Raw genomic sequence first — 19,424 nt, 5'->3', positions numbered from 1 at the left:
AAAAGTCAGGGGAGCACGAAGTCATTAGAAATCATCATCTGGAGACCATGTCTGTGCAAAATTTCATCCGTTCATCTGATAGTTGTTGAGATATTTCAGACCAGACCAAAACGGTGGAATGACTGACCTCCATTACCATCCCTATCATGGCAAAATATGTATTTTTAAAGTCTCACCTCAGTAGGCAGCAGCCACTGATGCTTGCAGGATGCTTCATCCCTGCTTCTTAGTTTTGGCCAGATGTTATGATGCATGTGAAGCACAGATGGAGAGCTGCACATTTGCTCTAGATGCAGTGGCTTCGCGGCCAGAGCCAGGCCATGCTAAATCGCTGAGGGTCATTTCTAAACTGTCCATTGGCAATGCAGCATTAAATTACTGCAGTGTAATTCAGTGTAAATGGTAAATGGACTGCGGTGGCTTTCTACCTTACTGGACAAAGGGCTTTGTAATTTGCCTCTCATTCACACATACGTTCACACACTGATGGTGGCAGAGGCGCCATGCAAGGCGTTTGCCTGCCCATCAGCAGCAACTTGTGTCTTGCTCAAGGACACTTGAGGACAGGAGTAGCCGGGGATCGAACCGCCAACCTTGGGATAAAGGAGGACCAACTCTACCTCTTAAAATTTTACTTTCCATCTCTACCTCTCTTTCCATCCTTCTATCTGTTTTTGGTTTTCTCCCACTTTTATTTAATTTGGATATTTGCGATCATAATATAAAGCCTAGACAAAACAAGGCAAACAAAAAAGAACCTTGGGCTTATTAGATTTTAACAAGGTTTTCTGAGCATCTTTTCCCTGCCATAATTACAATGTGTATTTCCCCCGACGGGCTGCAGCACTTTTGTTTATAATCACTCGCGTTCATCAGGATGCAAAATAAGTCACAGGCACACTCTCCTCTCCGTCGCTCACTCGCAGTCACGAACTCAAACAGACGACAAAACCCACAAAATCAGACCCTCATTATTACCATCCGCGCTTCATGAAGAGGTCTGAGGCGGATAATGCACTTTTCACATTCCTTATAGGAAAAGCATGCATCTTACATATCCCTTGATGTACAGTAAATGTCTGTTCTGGTGCAGGATTTAATTGAGTGAACCTGCTAGCATTTCTCCTCGTGTAAAGGCGAGTAGGAAGGTAAACACAAGCAAACAAGGTTCGCTTGCATCTAATGAATGAATTCATGTATTCCATCAGTGAGCCATCAGCCCATCAGCTAAAAATATATACTGTGCAAGGTTTTCCACAGTAAATACCACGCATGCATAACACACTGACAGCCACGGTAAACATCCTGCTGTCTCCACGCAAGCTGGAAATGTTTAGGCCTACAGGCTTGGTCTTTGAAGTTGCCTGTTTCAAGGTTACACCTGCTTAAATATGAATTAATTTAAATTCCCATTTCAAAACCCATCATAGCGCTCCTCACTATGTGAAAATATAAATGAAAATCTTTCGGCGTATCTACGCGATTGAGATCCCCTGAAGCCTTGCTTGACAAGGTTAACCACCGTATCAGATCTGAAGGGAGTGAGTGAGGTTTATCCGGGCACGGTAACAAACTTCAATCAGCCGGTGTTTGTTTGTCAATTGCAGGGCAAAGCGTTCCATTTAAGAGGGCCAAGGAGGGGATGGATAACCACAGATGATAGTAAGATAGCCTTTGAGAAGGGAGACACACAGAATCATTGCTTTGGTCATATAATATATACAGTATATGTAACAATCCAACAATCTGGATCGATATATCGATTGAATGTTCAACTATCCAATCCCACCGATGCAAAGTGAAAACATTGATACATCTTTAAGATGCGCCTTTATTTTGAAATTCCGATGGCACGACTGTTTCACCATTTCCGTACAAGCGCACCCAGTTCCTTAAGATCCAAACAGTGCTAGCAGCGCTTGTTCTGCCAGGACGGCCGCACAGTACATGAGCTGACATGGAATCATGACGAGGAAACGAGCGGCGTTAGCGAGCGGCGTAAGCGAGCGGCGTCAGCGAGCGGCGTCAGCGAGCGGCGTCAGCGAGCGGCGTCAGCGAGTATGCATTCGGAGAGAGTGCGTGTGTGTGACGGTGAGTAGCAGTAACGTTATAGCTGTGAACGCAGCAGTGCTTTGTGTTTTTCTGTCATATCGATCGCAGCCCCCTGAATTAACTCAAATTGAAATCGTAACGTGACAGACTTTGTGATATCGGCAAATATGTGATGAAACTGGTGATTCACACCCCTAGTAGTAACTGTACATCTAGTAGACCCCGTCACTAGTAAACTAGATACTAAGAGAATATATCCAGTGCAGCAAATAAGACAGTTGGAGATCTAGCCAGTCATTCATCCGCACCACTTGACAGCCAGTACAATGAACCACATGACCTGAAACTACTCTGCCAGACTTCTACTGAGACTGTCAGTCATCTCAGCCAAAAAAAAACAACTACTATTCCACTGATGTATCAGCAAACCAGCTGGACAACCAGTCACAACCAGGATCTGAACACGTCACCTGACCAAATAAACCACGGATAGCCTACCATAATACATGGCAAATGTCCCAAGGACACGCAGGATAACGTGGGAAAATGGTTTGTTGTTTGTGACGCTGTTTGAAAATCAGCCCCTCATTTTGAACTCAGTGCCAAAATAAATTCCAGAGGTCAAAAGTAATTTCATATCCTTTGAAACATATGATTGCAACTGCCTGACCATCTGGCGCTACAGGAGCATCAAGAGGAAGCTCTGAGTCACAGAAAGAGTGTCAGTGACCACACGTTGACTGCTGCAGCAGTTGACTTCTAAATGTACCAGAGCTATAAATATTCTATTTTGTTTCTGCTTCTTCTACATACTGACCACTGAAAGCCCCCTTCCCTGATCCCATATTCAAACTTGGTTGGGATTACATTTACAGACTATGTACAATACTATGTAAAAGTTCAAAGTTCAGGGTTGATTTCCATTTTAACTGATGCATGTCTATGAACCAGTCCCCTGTACGCTCTTCCCAGAAAAAGTCCAGGAGGGCTCAGGGCCGTCCTGCTGTGAAAGTGCTCGAGGGCTGCCCCGAAGACTTTTGGGCATTTTACAAACTCTTTTTTTCAGTGCTGCAGATTTTGCTTGAGACATTTTATTGTGTTCTGATGTTGAACTGGAATGACAAAATAAATAACTCACTGAACACACTGAACGAGTGTACACATACATGGACAGTACAAGTACTGTGTCTGCTTCTTTGTTGTATGTAGACATTATTATGATGATTTGATTTCAGCTGATCTGATCAAACTATAATATGAACAATATAAGCATCGGTTATTATTATATTCAGAACATGAGAAACACACACATCCTTGTACACATATACGTCTCTGCCCCAGGTGCTGTTACATTCCTTATACAGTATTTGGAGCTGTTTCGGCCTACTGCACACTTTAATGTGTTAAGCGCTATATAAATAAATATTATAATTATTTTTACTAGTGCAGTGCCCATTCAGGGCGTTGCCAATTGCAGCTGCACAGCGCTCAATAGCTTGTTTATTCAGTTTATTAATATTGAATGTGCTGCGTGTCCAAATTGCACCAAATTCGACACCGCGTGAAGTAGATCGGAAGAACGGTTCTCGATATATGAGAAGGACACACACACACATACAGAGATTTCTTGCTTTATAGTTAGATTGTTGAGCAACCAGCAGACTATTTTACTCTGCTAGGGTTCAATGCTTGGTTACACTCACAGTATAATATGGTTAAAATTTAAATTGACGCATTCTCACCGGTCATATGGAAGGATGAGACCAAGACAGACGAACAAACAAACAAATTTAAAGGACAAATATGTAATATATTTACTGTATTAAATCATAAAATGACCATATGTCATCAGAGATTAAGGAAACATGCTGAATTGAAATACTGGCTTCTCTGACAACAATGCTACAGCCAGTATGTTCTCCTTTAAAAATTTCTATTCCGGTCTGGAACGTCTGTTTTTTTGTTTTGGATCTGTGTGATCCCGTCCACTGCCCATTTCAACACCCCGTTGCCACATATAAAACAAATTGGCACGCAAACAACAGCCTTCTGCAGCTATGGAAGCAATCAAACGGACTGGATCAACAGAGATAACGTTGACATTAGATTCTACCCGACCTGAAAAGCCTCAGCACATCTCTCTGTGGTCTATGTGCAGCTGGGTTACCAAGACAGAGAGAATTTGAGACACAGTTGAAGCGACTGTCTACTGCTGGCCAGAGGCTAACGCGGTCGTGTCTATGAGGTAACCCTCAATTTGCGAAAAACGTGCACTAACTGCTTTCAGTCACACTGCAGGAGCGGACGGGCCACGGCTCCAATTGTTTTTAAATTTGGACTGCAGTTACCCATTTTAAAGGCTAGCTGTCAGTGCTACATATTGCTCCTTTAAGTCAATTTTAAATGTATACTAATCTAATCCACCCTCTGAATGCACAAGGATCTACCTGATGTTGTTGCGTTTAATATTGTACATCCTCAAATTTATTTACCGCACCCCAAAGAGCACTATAGCAATGCATATGGTACAGTGATTGCAATTTTCAGTATGTTGGCAAAAAAGGAATATTATCAGGATTAATTCAGCCATCATCGACTCCACCCTTTGGCTTGGGAGGACAGACCTCCAGTCGTTAGTTAGTATACTGGCATCCTGGCAGCCTTTGTGCCAACTTTGATTTTGAAAGATATACTGGAGCCTTTAGTGTGGACGATGGAACCAGAAGTATGAGTACAGTCTTAGATGCCGAACCACAACAAAAGATGTGATGTGTGAATGTTGTGTGGCTGTTTTTAAAGGTCTATTCTGGCCAAAGCAGAGGAGGGATATTTGCCAACCCATTTAACAGCCAAGCAGAAAAAAAGATGAAAACTTCCTGCCAACTGCAGCAACACCCAAACCTGTCAATCAAACAGTTCGGCGCCACGAAACACACAAACACACATAAGAGCGCGCACACACACACACACATACAGTCCGCACAAGTCCATGAGAAAATGTACTTTCACACACAAGCCGACATTCAGCAACTCACAGGCACCCAGCAAGGCATTCAAGCATTCAGGCAGATCGATTGGCTTTCAGGAAGCCAGTAACACCCAGGTTGAGCCCCCGAGGCTCTGGCCAAGTTACTCAGCACTTTCCCTGACCACTCAAGAGGAGCCATGCTGGGCTCTGGGCCAAGAGCCAAAGATAGGAAAGTAGCATACGGGTGAGAACTAAACTTTTGACACAAAGTAATTATGTCACTTCTGTGACAGCAGCCATCATTATCTCCTCAGAGAGTGAGTTCACAGTTCACTTGAAATGTCTGGCCGAAGGTCTCGTTGAGGGATAGCCTTTGTTGGCGCAGTCAAAAGTGCACTGTCAAGGACTTGGGGGTTTGAAAGATAACCCGTCTGCATTACAGCGTCGACACACAGTCAGCGCAGTTTAAGATGCTGCCGTTTTTTGTTCCATTCTGTTGGGTTTTTTTTCTGTTACGCCATCGTTAAATGTCATATCAGTGCCTGCATTTAGACCTCTCGTCAGACCAAATAGTATTTCAGAAAAGCAAAACTGAAAGGAATGTCTCACAAATGAAAACATCAAAATGAAACCACCGGGGGCAATCCTGAATCTCCTTTCTGGAAAGCACAAATGAAGTGTTTCAGACATATGTTTTTATTTCAATAGATGTTCAACATTATGTGAGTACTGCACGGTCGAAGCAGACAACTTGTTTCACTGGAAAATAACTTTATTTGTGATGCACCCAGAGGAGAGAGGACGGGCAGATATGATGGTGGAAGTAGGGATAGAGACCGGGGAAGTTTTAGATTGTTGTGGGAATACTCTTTTGACTCTATTCCATCGGTCGGTCGTGCTTTTATACCAAAATATGAAGCATGAAGATAGCTGAGGAAAAACTGAAAGAGTGTAAATAGATTGATACATTAACCATAGAAACAAGAAAAAGTTATATTTTGGCAATTTCATTTCATTGCTTTTCATTACTTGACGTGTTTTTTAATCGAGCATCAAAAATAATCTGTTTTATATGATCTTTAATAAGTCACTGAAAACCATGGTAATAATGGTATAACAGTTTAAGATCTCAGTGTATCACAAAGAAACACACACAATGGGTGATTTATGGTATCTCAGTCTAAACCACATCGTTTTCAGTTTTAAACCCTGCTATCTTCTGAATTCATCTTGTTGTTGACAAAACAAAGCTGCCGCTGGTTGAACAAGTACAGATATAAATACAGAACAGATTAAGTAACTGCATTAATGGGCGTTATCAGTGGTTATAAGCCTCATAGATGTGGGTTAGAAGGGGATGGCTACACCCTAGTAGATGTCATCTATTGACATGGGCGATCACCTTAAGAAGGAATAAAAGAAGACAACAGCGACCTCTAGCAATGTAGTAATTATAACTGGCAATGTGTAGTTGTCTTTGTGTTCACAAACTGAAGTTTCACTTTCACTTCTCAAACAGAGTTATTTTAAGCCAAAACACAATCTTTCCCCCTAAACTTAAATAAGTGGTTTTATGCCTAAACCCAAAGAAGCTGTTTTGTTTATGTTCAAATTGTAACGTTTCATTCAGTTTTACAACGTGTTAATACTGTATTTGTTGCTTTTAAGTTTTGATTTCACTTTTACAATGTAGTAGGTGTAGCAGGCCCCTACGGACCCACATCTATGAAGCTTCTAACGACTAATAATGCATTTGATGAGCTGATAACAGTAATTTCGGGTGGATAAACACAGAATATTGACAAAATGCGTCACCTCATGCACTGTTTGTATTTACACGCACAGGCATACAAGTAGGGGGAGAGAAAAATATCTCAAAAGGATGTCAAATTGAATGTGCTGTCTTCACCTTTTCAGTGAGATTATTAGGCATGTTATTAAGAAGGTTAGGTCTGACCCAAAGATGGAGCATGAAAATGTAAAATGAAAGCATTTCCAATTATGAATGACACCTATATTCTTTTTGAAAATGGAAAACCTGGCTGGTGCACATGTTTGTGGTCTTATCATGAAGGAACAGGTATTCTAAAATAACACAAAACGTCCGTCGTGTAACTAAAACAGATTGTTTTTTCCAGCTCATAATTTGAGAATACTTTTTCTATTGCGTGGAAATGAAATATACAAAGAATGCATGGAGACGGGGCTATAAAATAATGAGGTGCAGAGAGTCGTTTGGATGGTTTGTTTGTGACGATGAAAGAAGGAGAACCATGTGACTCGTTTGATGGCTGTCCTCTGCAGCTGCTACTGACAAAAGCCATGTTTATAGACTATAAACATAACTGCAAATGGAGGAAACAAACGCACGCAACCACACACACACACACACACACACACACACACACCTAGTTTTACAATTGCAATAACACACCAACGCACACATTCACTACCTAAAACAGACCATGTAAATACACAGCACATTTAATTCTGGTGATATATTGACCCTTATTATCTGATGAAATAAAATCAGCTTCATAGTCTTTTGATCAAGTATACAGAATAATTACATCACTTTCAGACTGTGTAGTATTAGACGAGTGACAACCCCAATAAAATCATTCAATTAAGGAACAAAGTTCTCGCTCTACCAGTGAAAACAAACATTCATGTAAAAAGTGAGATTAGTTTTATAGTGAATTGTTCCACTGCATTGTTTTAATGTGATCTTGTGGGCGTTCAATAGCTGTGCGGTTAAGACGTAGGCTACGCCATATAATTGAACCCCCTCGTATAGCATATACTGTAATTGATCTCCGTTGCATATTACGTATCTCTACTATCACTATCAAATTAAAGAGGACCCATTATGATGTTGTGCTTTTCCCCTTTCCTTTAGTGTGTTATATAGTAAATGTAAAATGTCTGCAAAGTTACAAAGCCCAAAGTCAACGCCAAAGGGAGTTACTCTCCCCAACAGAAACACTGCTCCTGAACTGCCTGAAATGCCTTGCTTGAAGTCCTGCATTTTCTTCCGTTACTTGGTGATGTCACCAAGTAACTCATTTGCATAATACCTGCCTAATGGCAATTTTGGCACGCCCTCAAACAAAGCTAGTTAGAGCGGAGCTGGAGAGGAGTCCGAAGAGTTAATTCGGTTGACCAATCACAATAGAGTGGGCCAGCTGACCAATCAAAGCAGACGGGGCATTTCGGGAGGTGGGGGTGAGGGATGGGGCAGGAGCTCAAACACAGCATTTCAGACAGAGGGTGAAAGGAGGTGTGTTTTTTGTAACATTAAAGCATGTAAACATTTTTTAGTAGAAACCCATACAAGTATGCACCTGAAAATGAGTATTATAGGTCCTCTTTAAGGCAAAATATCCACAAAAAAACATTATCTTAGGATAATAAAGTTTAAACCAGACAATTATACCAGGAATAAGTTGCAGTGTGTGTGAAACACTGGGCATAAAACCCAATATTTGATTGATAACCCTTACACAGAGCAAGTTATTCTAATTTTAAAATTTGAATTATAGCAAACAACCAGTTCAACAACCAGAGCTTTTCATACTGACAGGAAGCATTTCTTGCTGTTTTTCACGCCTACTTGTTTTATTTCTTTATCTTTAAATGATGTATTTCATTGAAGATCACTGGTGTCTTTTTTATTGGAGAAAAACAAGTATTTAACAGCAATTATTATATTATGTGATTGGGATTTTATCATGTCATGTTGGAACAAAATACCCAATGCAAATCAATGCATTGAGTCCCCATTCCCCATGGTGTGTGTATAGTATTGTGTATAGAGAATACAATACAATGGCAAAACAAAGTAAGTTATTTAGAAATCTTTTCGTCATCAACAGAAAAAGAAACAAATGTAATCTTGCTCATGCTTATAGAAATGGAACCATATCTGATCGGTTTCTCAAACTGTCACGCCGGGAAAGTGCTATTGACGCAGTATCCAGTTGTTCTAATAAGAACTCAGTGAAGCTGTCTGGCCAAATTGATCTCCTGAATGCGGTAAAAAAAACTATCCCAGCATAAAACCAGAGCTAAATTCAAAGTTTCTAAGAGGGCAGTGCAAAAATCTCCCTCCAAGAGCAGACCATGCTCTTTAGACCATTCTATCAAGCGAACAGCTTTATCCACATCCAAGAGAGAGTACTGCTGTATTGAAAATTTTTTTTAAAATATTTAGTATGGTCCAAACAATATCAAAACTTCAGTCTGGAAGACTAGAAGAAGGACTTGTTTACAGATTAATCAAAGTTGAAACATTAAAAATGCATCTGTAGAGCTTATATGAGGAGTCTGCTGCATGAGAAGTAAATTCAACAGAGCATAAAACCTCCATTTAAACATTGTGGTTGAAGAAATATTCTACCGTGGGAATGTTCCCAATGACCAAAGAGAAGTACCCCTTTATTCTGCGGTGGCATGCCATCCCCTCTGGCTAAAAGTTGTGAAGAAAGGGACTCATCCTCATGCAGGGCAGTTAACTCTAAACATGAATCTTAGGAATGCCAGGCGTGTTTGATATCCGAGAAACAGTCCGCACTATAGGGACTCTTGTGGCTTTCTCGACTCTTTAGCCCCCCAGACCACACTGAATTGTGAAATGTTTGAAAATGGAAAAAGACAAACATACATCACACAACATATCCTCTTGCGGTTCGTATGATATCTCACGGAAAGTTATTCCTCATTTCCCATGTCCAGCAACATGTAATGCACGTGTCGATTTCCCCTCCAGTCTTTTCAAAATAAACTTCCGTCTTCACAGGAAACAACTTGGTTAGTTAGGTTTAGGCAACAAAACTACTTAGCTAGGTTTAGGAAAAGATCATGGTTTGGGTTGAAAGAACAACAGAAGTGGCGTGACTTAAGTACGGAAGTTACGTGACAAAAACTACTTAGTTAAGTTTAGGCAACAAAAGTATAGTTAGGCTAGGAAAAGGTTGTGGTTTGGGTTGGCGCAACTTAAGTACGGTAGTTACATGCCAAAAACTACTTAGTTAGGTTTAGGAAAAGATAATGGTTTGGGTTAAAATAACACCGAAAGTGTTGTAACTTAAGTATGGAAGGAAACCATTATTACCATGGTTTTCAGGAACAAATAAATCAGCGTTGATATCTGGTTTCACACGTGGTTCAAACACCAGTCTCCTGGGTGAAAGTCCACGTTTTTTGACCCACTTATCCATCGCAACCTCCTCCCTACGCTGCCTTTGTCTCTCATTATATTTCCTGGTTTACCATTACGTAGATACAAATTGATTTTATGGGATATATACAAATTACAGTGCATTACTTTTTGTAGGTAAAGCTATGAACGGTGCATGAGAACAGCCTGCATCATAAGACACTATCAGGTATGTTCCACAACAAGTCTCGAATAACAAAAACCATTTTAAAACACTTGTGGAATCGATGCCAGTCAGACTACAGCTGTGCACAGCTGCATGGCAGTATAAAGAATGGATAAAACAAATACTGCGCCGTAAATTGAAAGGGGAACACTATAAATGGCTGGTTCAATCAGAGACACTTACAGCGCATCAATGAATTCACCATCTTATGCAAATGGTTATACAGTTAGATTTGGCAGAAGAGGCTCTGCTCTTTGAAGGAGCTCTCAAAGAATCAGAGCAGCAATGAAGATTCTGCCGCGGGAACCAATACAGCTTTTAAGAAAACGCATACATGAGCATTAAATATAAGTTAAATCAGAACTATCAAAAGGTTGAGGAGGTCGGGTTCATTACCATATCAGCAGAGAGAAAAGTGAGGAGAGTTACATTGTAAAAGCCACCGAGCGCACCTGTATGAATACGATTGGATGTTTCTAGTCAGCTGGTACACACGCAGCCGATGACTGTGCCAGACAGCGATGATGAAGCTTGGACGGAGCAGCTAATACAAATCTACAAGATGTTTCCGATCAGGTTCCCAGCTGATGCAAACTGCTCTGATTGACTGTGGCCTCTGATCATTTCGGGCCATCACTTTCTTTCAGAATCAAGATGTGCCAACGTCTGGTCAGAATAATGGAATATTAATCTTGACAGTTCCTATCTGCTTGCCAAAACCCGCTCCCTAAAGTCCTTCAAAGCTGCAAATTAAAAACATCATGTTACTAATTGATGAACACCCTTGTAGTGAACAGCCTGCATTGAATTAAACATGTGGAGTTTATTTCCCGTTCCAGGAGTGCTGTGAATGATGTTCGCTAGACCTACTAGCAGATGTACTGCGATTTGCATCAGAAATGTAAATTTCTTCCCCGTTAAGTAGGTTAGGCAGAGATGACACACGAGTATAGGAAGGAAGTGAGTGTGATCTTCTTCAGGGGCGTGAGATTGAAAGAGGAAGTGGGAGAGACACAAGAGACAGTGATAGAGAGAGAGAGATAGTGTATCAAACGATTGCCAATTGCAGCATGATTGCAGATGGGGTCTTGGCACTGCCGTCCCTGTGCCTCTGATGCCCTGTGATTGCAGCCTCTACAGGCAGCCTCTCAGGGCCGCTGATGCCAGTGTGGGCGCAAGGCGACCGAGATGCCAATTCACAGAGAGCAGCAGGTGTGCTAACAGAAAGGTGAGATATCCGTCTGAATGTCATACAAGATGAAAATGAATACTAATACTTAAGATCTTTTAGCATCAATACCAGTCAACTTATGTAGCTTAACTAGTCAGACAGTTGACAGCACGTAAGTTAAACTTGAGTAGAAGTGGTGCCTTGTTGTTCTTGACTGCAAGTCGTCTTTTTTTTTCCTGATGAGAAATTGGCTATTAAAAAGACGCCAATATCAATATTTATGTATTAACAATGGATCAAATGACTATGTGTATGTGAAAGATGTCGCTCGTTGCGGTGAATCCACAGACAAATTATCACTAATTATTACCCAACTCTTTCAGCTCATCTTTCTGTTTTTTCCGGCCCACAACTTCGCACTTCCCACAACATACTCTTGTAGTGTTGTTTTCAGGCGCAGCAGGCAGCTGTTTTCAGTGAAAAAGCTTTAACAACACACAGCAAGCTACCTGCACTGCACCAAATGGCAGACAAAGATAGAAGCTAGCTAGACATTGTGGAACATTTAGCTGCTAAGAGCCGTATATTTCCCTCAGGATTTAGTAGAGAGCAAAACAGAGCTAAAAGTAGAGTGCATATTGGACCATCATTCATCAATTGACCAGACACATGACTCTAAAAGAGGCTTTCACATCAAGGGACCCGGACCCGGATCCGAGTACACTTGACCCCAAAGTCGAGTCCACTTGAAAAGGTGGTCTCGAGTATGGATCATGTGTACGCGGAAAGTATTTTTCCGGTCTCCGAAATCTGTAGGCTACATGCTCGCACCATGGGCCGATCTCATCCTCTGAACTACACGGCCATGGGTGATAAAGCAGGAAGGCAGACGAGAGGTTTCTTAAAATATAAACTATAATAGGCATTATTATTATTTTATTTTGCTAATTTAATGGTCTACCTACGAAGAACGAGAGCCGTTTGAATGAAGTGTGTTTTACAATGATCAGCAAGGTGAAATGACTGTTTCAGTCAATGGAGTCTGGTGGCTTTGAGGAGCGCATATAACGGCTGTTTCTTTTCACATCAAACTTGGTGACTTAAAGGTTTATTTCGACCAAACCGGAGTTGGTGATTGTTGGCAAGGCTAACCAAGATGATGTTTTTAATGCTCCGCCGCTAGAACAGTTGATCTCAACATAAACAATTACACGTAGATGATGACGCAAGTGTTCTCTGGCACTGTACAACATTACTAATGTGAAAGATGAGCAGCGGGGGAGAGGAGACAGGGGTCTTACTCGGTACTCGGGCATGGTACGAATCAATCGTACCTAATGTGAAAACGCCCTAAATGACTGCTGGATATGTAATTAGTTAACGGTTTGCAAACAAGTTTGCCATATCAATTTACAATGTGGTAAAATGTCAGCGTTGTGTTCACAGCTTGTTTCCAATGCCTCAGAGTGACCAACAAATCTGTTATTGCCAGTTTATAGGAGAGTTCCCCTGGTTTATCACAACTTAGGGCTGATTACATTTGGAAAGTCAAAGAAGAGATGCACAATTATGATATAATTACAAATTATTTTATCCACATTGAAGTTAGCATAGGGCTAAACCTGAAGTTAGCAGGCTTGGTTGGTAGAAGTCTCTGGTGTGCATGCTCTGCCCATAGAGCATGCGCACAAGAGCCCAGAGTAGCGTGCAGGAGTGAGTGTCGTATACTGTAACTCTACATATGTAGTCAACCCTCACCCACAATTTCAGAGCCTCCAGCTGTCACACTCCCAGCGTTTCAGAGCATTTTTTCATGATTTTGAAACCTGATTTTATTTCACCATTTAAATTTGGCTGAGTGGTTAACAACGCATGTTTCTGTGGTGTGGTAAACTCAGAACACATATTTATTTTTGCTTTACCCAGACAGGGACAAGCGTACTGGCCTGCAGATGTGTCTCACCAATCCCAAAGCTATAATTCCCACATGGAACTTGTTTTTTTTACCACATCAACCACTTCAGTGTTTCATTGTTTATACAAACGTTTAGCTCATATTAGCTCATCTACCATCATGAAATACATATTTCTGTGAAATGAGTAAAGTTTATCGCATCGTGGCTAAGACATTTTAAATCAACCCATAGAAATATAATAATGTTATTTTAAAAAATCACAAGTTCTGCTGCATGATATCACTGTAAATCATTTTTAGTATTTAAGAGCCACACATCAGCCCACATAATGAGGTAACGAGAACTCTCATGGCATTTTCTTTTGTCAATGATGATTTGCTGCCACTCTCTCTTCTCTCCATTTACTCTCCTCTGCAACATCATTCCATTCCAGCCCTCCTAACTACCATCTACCAGCAGCTTCCAGTCACAAGTTGACCCATATAAGGTTGACTGTAGCTGTGAGCCAGATACACCAGGGACCCCACCGGGATTCTGTCTATAGCTTGCTTTTACTCACACTATCACCTGTTACAAACAAATACGGTGCCTACGGTTCACATATTGTACACACAATAGATGCTCAGATCCACAAACATAATGTATGTAGAAACACCCGCCCACACACTCACGTACCAGTACACACACATACACACACACGCGCACACACACTTGCATACCCATATACCAGTAATGGCCTTTCCTGTAATTACAGTCATTTGTCAAAAGCACACCTTGATTTATGGTCAAATTAAAAATACAACGGAAAAGAAGCTGCAGGTCCCGGTAACTCCAGCTGCAGAAGGTGATGAATGCTGCACCATTACAGGCGTGAGAGTGGCATGATCAGGATATGCACCCTGCTACGCAGAGAGGAGCCAGGGAGAACATAAATCCATGCATCCCGCAATCTCTGGATGACAAAGTGGGTGTAGGAGGTGGAGGCTCGGGGTGGCACTGAGTGGGGTGGTGGTGGGTTGAGGGTAGTGTAGGGCAGGTTATATTGCCAGAATTAGTAAGTAGGGCAACAATGTGTGGGACTCAGCTTTTCTTATCTCACGGTAAAGGTAGACTGCTCTTAAGGGATGGCCCAGTAACAGATGACGAAAATGTGAGAGACCCCACACATAACGACATGTTAAGATTAACAGTTTTGTTCCTATAGTGTGTGGAGAGCAACGATTTGGTCAAAAACAGCGCAACACACATGCACTAACAGTCTCCATTCATGAACAACAAGAGTCCTGACTGAAAAAAACGGGGAAATCTCGCAAAATCTCTCGTGATCAAACGTGACTTTAGTGTAAACAAACATGTCAGACGAAGGGCAGGAACAATTAGCGATGTTAGTTTTTGCACTACTTTGTATGGAAGTTCAAAAAAGAAAAATAATGGATTAAGTCATAGAGACACATTGAATAAATACTTGTGTTGTTGCCACTAATCAACAAGTTAGTCCACCTTTCAAGAAGTCCATCTTACTGTTACTTTTTGTGGCGTTTTGCATTAGCTCATGCATTAGCCGCAGCCGCAATGTTGGGTGGAGAATGTCCTGCTTTAGTCAGCTTGATTCTCAATTTGCTATCGTTCTTTCCCACTTGACCGTGTCATCGGCTGTCCTCGGGGTTCTCCACACACAACAGGAGATCTGATCATAAATACTGAACATGTGTAATATTTACGATTTGAAATCGGTGCGGCCAGGATGGACTTCCGAGTCGATCGGGGGATGTAAAAAAACACTCTTAGCATACCTCACACTACGGGAATATCTGGAAAGATAATCTTTAGAACCATCAAAAAAAATCAGGGCTTTGATTTCCATTGTCGGTAGGGGGGGAATCGGGCCCAAAATTGTCTTGATTCTTGTGTAGTGTGAGCCCGGCATTAGCCTTGCTCCATCTCCATGCAGGGAATCTCCGTTATAGTTGAATTCTTGCTTTAGTTTATGCATATAACACAAGACAAAAACACATTTGATAATAGGCCCCGAAACACAACGACATTTTACTGAGCTACACCAATAAAAACATGGATAAAATAAGCTCTTACTATGCCAACTGGTAAATAAAAGGCCTGTATCCCTCTTTTACTGAGGAACATCTGATAGCTGCATGTGGAAAGTAACAGTGGGGAAAGTCAGTCAGTTGTGCATTAAGTGGGCTCACTAGAGAAGAACAACATGTATCTGAATGAGTAACAGATGCAATGTGTAGCTGAGGAAGAAAGCAACCTTTAAAACAGCAAATAAATCTGCACCTTTCATACGCGGCGTGACGGAGTGTTTGATGAAAGATGAATATGTCCTTAGTGTGTGTGTAGTACGAGTGCAACAAATTCCCTGAACAACATCATTGTGTGCTCCGAGCAGGAAGGACAGCAAACTTCACCGCCTAAACTTAGAAAGCAGAGCCGACTAGGAGAGGAGCAAAAAATAAAAGAAGACGAGAGAGCTGTTCCATTTGTCCAATTTATCTAAAACCACTCGGCTATATCAGAATTCAAGTACTTTTAAATTGCCTCGATGATAAAGTCGGAAAGGCAACACGAGCGAGAGACAAGAGGCGTGCCAACGAGGAGTCTTTGGAGCTCAAAGCAGTTAATATGCCTTGGGCGTCGTGCCAGCCAGGAGAGCTCCACGTCCACAGACTGCTGCTACGAAGTGGAAGTCGTACTGCTGGCAAAGCCAAGCCATTAGTGGACCATCTTCACATATATACATTTTGAAGTCACATCTTAAGGAATGTTTAATCAAGGGATGTGAGTGATGCCATAGAGAATGCTAAAGGCTACCATGTTTTTAGGAATAATCATGTTTGGTGGTGGGATTGTAGAAAAGCCTCACAGAGCCATGGTTTTGCTCTGCAGGATACAGATAAGGCTCTCCTCATTTCTTCTCCACATTTTATTGGCTGTCAGCGCCGTATGCCCTATAGCTTCCCAGTACACCATAAAATCAAAAGCGTAGTTCCACCTAAGGTTTGCATAAATTAACACAACATAATGTCTTCTTACGATGGCCTCTTGAGAAAAAAAAAAGGCACACCGCCGGCTATAAATGTTCATGAAGAAGTCCAGTTTCTGCACGGTAACGGCATTACTGATATTACGAAGTGCCATTATTTCTGACAGCCTGCCAGGTTGGTGACAGCAAACTGCATCAACTTTACTGCCACCTCTGAGAAGGCAGCGCGCGAGGCAAGAAACAAACAGCTTGCAAAACTAAGGTGAGCTATAACACCATCTCAAAAATCAATACGTCTCGTTGCTGTATTTCTCTGCATCGGTGGCAGAACCCGCTGAGAGAAAGAACGAATAAAAGTAACTTTTCAGAACCGAGAACCTAATTTATCCTTCAGTAAATGTCATTCACAGCCTGGCCTTCCTTAATGTGCCTCAACCCTGTGGAGACGTCATTTGGTATTTGGAAACACTCTAGAGAAATATGGCAATTCTTTTTTGTAAAAATGTATGAAGGTGAAGCCCACGTTCGAATTCCTCATTCGATGTAAAGGCTTTCAGAGAAACCGTTTTCTGTGCATCTGCAGAATGCGTTCTCCCCGTTGCAGTGAAAAAGTCTTGCGTTGAATGGACAGCATTGCATTTACGTTACTGTTGTTTCATAAATTGGGGTCCATTTTTCATTTTATTCCTTATTCAGCAGAAATGGCGGTCCTTGGCATCGGGTCAAACATCTCTTACACCTGAATAAACTCAACTCCTTGGCTGAAAAAGCAATTTCCAGGCTTTTTATATTAAGCCTTTTCTATTTTTAAATTAATTTCTACTGCTTTGTTCACAGTGGGTTTCAAATTGAGCTGTAGGCTGTAGGCATTGTGAGGTTAATTGTGTAACGCTTCAATCTAGCAATGTAGATGTACAGATTCCAGTGTTTCTGTGTAAGCCTTCAAATCACACGCAGATATTTGGATTTTTACATGATAAACGTTGATGGTTTGAAAATAGAAGTGGATAAATGGTTAACCTCAAATGAGCATTAGGTCAGTTTGAATGAAAGATGACACCACTGACAGAACACAGTCGAATCATATAATAGCAGGGTTAGAGATGGAGCACACACATTTCCCATGATGCTATGTATCTCACACACACTGTATATGGATGAAAACATGTCTGTACATTGGTCTATGAAATAGCATTTATGCTGTTTGAAATCATGAGTTGTCTGAGGTCATGAATTGAGAAAGGGAAAGATTCTTCAATCGCCATTCATAAACCCTTTTGCCTTTGCTGAAAAAGCACATTTCTATTTTCACACGCATCACATTTTCATGTAAGCAGTGACCAGCTGAGCAAGAGGAGAGGTTGAGTCAATGGAGGACAAACAAAACAGAAAGACAGGTAGCAAAACAAAAAGCTGTTATCGGGTCATTAAATGGGGCGTTATCAGTGGTTATAAGGCTCATAGATGTAGTAGGTCATCGATTCACGTGGGCAATTACTGACAGAAGGAATAAAAGAAGACGACAGCGACCTCTATTGACTGCAGTATTTATGACCAGGGTTTACGCTAGACCTTTTTTTTTCTGACAGACGTTAATATTCCGGCCGCGCCCCTCGTCTCTGTAATTGTCTCAGCCCGAAGTCCAAAAGTTTATTGAGGAAACATAGATGTAACCATTATTTATATCGTCATTATAGTTGTTTGGTCCAAGCCACTTTGTTTGTTTTACATTTACACAGTCAGCTGGCTATGTATGAACACCAGCTTTCTTTAGCCCACACACATGACGTATCTGTGAGACATATCTTACAATATTAGGCTATTTAATATAGATATTAAGTTTATAAAGTAAGTTTCACTTTCACTTTGAAACGTAGTTGTTTTAAGACAAAACATAATGTTTTTCCCGAAACTTAACCAAGTGGTTTTGTCTCCTAAACCTAAAAAACGTTATTTGCACTTTTACGTGTTAGAACTTGTTGATTTTAAGTTTCACTTTCACTTTTACGACGTAATAGATGTAGTAGACCCTTACCACATCTATGATGCTTATAGTGAGCGCTAACAGTCAGATCGGGTGTAGTGCTCAATAGTAAGTGCTGGAGTGACAGACAGAACAGGAGGAGCACCAAGAGCAGGAAAGCCAGAGAAAGAGGGAACGTTTGCACACTGCGTGTGCATGCGTTAGTTCCTCGGATGTGGCCATTAGACGAGATGGATGTCCTTGAACCCGGGTCCAGACCAACAGGTATCTCTCGCTAACAGACCGCCCTTCCACTGGTAATTACACGGGGAGGTCTACAGCAGGTGGCACAGGGCTGAGCAGAATTTACATAAATCTGCATGTGTCACTGGGCCTGGCTGAAGCCTCTGGCACTCCGTATGAATCACGCTCGCACTCAGCAGACAAGTTGTTCAGATTTAACAAAACGGACAGAAGGTAGAATAGTATCAGCGCTCCCTCTGAAATCCTTACATACGGGTGAATGCGCTGAATTATTTTTGTACTAATAAATGTCTTTCCCTTTCTTTGCAATCGCACACACACAAGCAAGCAATGCACAAAATCAGACAGATATGTACACATACTGGGATTTCACTTTGATCACTGTTGTGAAGCCGAGACACTTGCAATTGATTGATCCATCCGAGTATTACAGAGAAGTCACTGACACAATCATAGATAATCTTTCAAGTCGAATGCTGAAATCATGTGCCTTATTTGTTTCCTTTGTAGTTTTCTTTCATATGGTGTTTTTCATCATGCTCTTATTGTTTTTCGACATGCTGTTCAGTACCTGCTGAGGCATTGTGTTTGAACAAGTGCTTTGAATTTTTTAAGAGACACTTTGAATGATCAAACACCATATAGCTTTTTCTGTTGTGCATTTGCATGCAGCTATAAATCAACAACACAATGTGTGTCTCT

General features: G+C 41.3%; 1 protein-coding gene across 1 annotated transcript in view; it reads right to left on the bottom strand.

Moving 5' to 3' along the window:
• Positions 1–19,424, bottom strand: part of cdh13 (cadherin 13, H-cadherin (heart)) — a 431,422-nt gene that overhangs the window by 285,276 nt on the left and 126,722 nt on the right. The window lies entirely within an intron of this gene.

Source organism: Sebastes umbrosus, chromosome 4 (genome assembly GCF_015220745.1).
Source record: "Sebastes umbrosus isolate fSebUmb1 chromosome 4, fSebUmb1.pri, whole genome shotgun sequence".
Classification (NCBI taxonomy): Eukaryota; Metazoa; Chordata; class Actinopteri; order Perciformes; family Sebastidae; genus Sebastes; species Sebastes umbrosus.
This window is presented reverse-complemented; position numbering and strand designations above follow the sequence as displayed.